The sequence below is a fragment of the Arachis ipaensis genome, chromosome B04, assembly GCF_000816755.2.
Source record: "Arachis ipaensis cultivar K30076 chromosome B04, Araip1.1, whole genome shotgun sequence".
NCBI lineage: Eukaryota > Viridiplantae > Streptophyta > Magnoliopsida > Fabales > Fabaceae > Arachis > Arachis ipaensis.
In genome coordinates, this window is record NC_029788.2 from 130,153,815 (window position 1) to 130,155,605 (window position 1,791).

At 24.7% G+C, this 1,791-nt stretch overlaps 1 protein-coding gene across 8 annotated transcripts in view; it reads right to left on the reverse strand.

Moving 5' to 3' along the window:
- The window catches only part of LOC107638172 (WAT1-related protein At1g68170-like), a 22,724-nt gene that overhangs the window by 20,001 nt on the left and 932 nt on the right, over window positions 1-1,791 (reverse strand). For 5 of the 8 annotated variants that reach the window (XM_021122131.1, XM_021122132.1, XM_021122135.1 and 2 more), the window contains exon 1: window positions 1,469-1,785. The exons of 2 other annotated variants lie outside the window; for them this stretch is intronic. The gene's annotated coding sequence lies outside the window, so the exon portion shown is untranslated. Of the gene's footprint in view, window positions 1-1,468; window positions 1,786-1,791 lie in introns of those variants that run through there. One more of the 8 variants, XM_021122134.1, reaches the window with a different exon arrangement.

The window sequence follows — 1,791 nt, forward strand, 5'->3', positions numbered from 1 at the left end:
TAATTATATTATTTATAATTATATTTTAAACAAATACTATTATTACGATTTTAAATAAGATATCAGATTTAAATTTTCATATACCAATATATGTGTTGAAAGTTAGTTAGGTTTGGTCATTTTTAATCTTATAATTTCCATGTTTTTAACCCTTAACTTTGTCCAATTGTATTTCTTTAACATTTTTTACCAATAAAATAGGTGTTACTATCGCCCTAAAATAGTTGCTAGCTGCATAGTTTCTTTGGTTGATTTGTCTTTATTTAGAAAATAAATATGTTTAATTTACTCATATTTAGCATAGCTTTAAGAAAAAAGATCACCGTATCTTTTTTTTTTTAATTTGATATAATATGCTATTAGCTAGTTTCATAATATTATTGTCCGATCCTACCCTAAATGTTTTCTCATCATCTTATTTAATTTGTTTTTATAATTTTATGCATGTCAAATAAGTAAAAGAAATTGAACAAAAGCTTGGAATTAAAGGTGCTGTTTCATACCTACATCAGCAACTATTGTTGCCTTGGTCAATAACTTCCCAAAGCTCATTGAAAAAGGAATTATAAACAGTGATGATGGTAAGAAATTAAATACTGCAAATTTACTCTTTATAATTAGATCCTTATTTTTTAGAAATACATAAAATAGAGTGAAAATCAATTGGATTGAATCTTGTGATGAAAAATATAGTTGTAATTTGAGCAAAATATTGAATTATAGAAAAAATATAGGAAATTATTTTTAGTTAATTAAATCGTAGCTTTGTTAAATGAGTCTAATGGAGTAATGGTTAAGTTAAAAAGGATAAGTAACTAATTTAGTTAGTTAATATTAGCCAATTTTAAATTTGAGTTTGTAATTTAAAATTTAGGATGAAGAATTTATGATTTAAAATTTAAAATAAAACAAAATAATTATTAAAAAAATTACTTCGTTAAAAAAAAGTTAATTTCCTAATATTCTGTTAATAATGATTTTTTACTATATTTTTGTGACTATGTAACACAGTGACACTTCTTGGTGGCAGGATTCCCAAAAAACAGTGACAAAAAAAACGGCTAGTAGTCAACAATGAAGAACAATCATCTAACACAAAAAGTAACCGTACAAGTACAAAAAATTATCAGATAAATATATATACTAACCAGATCTGATATATCTAAGAACATTACACTCTAAATATGAAATCAAATTCTCTCAAGAAACACACGAGCTTATAAGCTGAACCCAACAAAAAACATTACAAAAATTATCATATTATTATATTAAACAGAAAAAAAAAACAAAGACAAGTAGATAACCATTCCTTCAATCAAATCAAGCAAATCCCAGAAAATTAAAAAACAAAAAATTAACATATATTAGCAAAGAACAATACTAGATCTCATCATAACACACATAATAAAGAGATCAAAGGAATATATAATAACCAATTAATGAAAAAGAAGAAAAGAAAGATGAATACCTAGAGCTGCTGCAAAACTAGAGTTTTCCTCTGTTGGAGAAGATGATGAGGGCTAACTCATAAGCAAATTTGTGAAAAACAAGAGAAAGTTGGATACGTAATTACTTATATATTCAAGTTGAAACTTGAAACCCTAGTGAGAGAATTATAAGAGGAAAAAGCATGGAGAAAATTGATCCAAAAAGTATATTCTAATGATTTTTTTCTGTTGTGTTGTCTTGTTTAAATGTACTGTCTCTTTTACTCTAACTTTTAGTCCACATGTTTTATTGGTTTTTTTATTTAAATAAATTAATAGAAGAACTAAATTATTCGATTTTCTT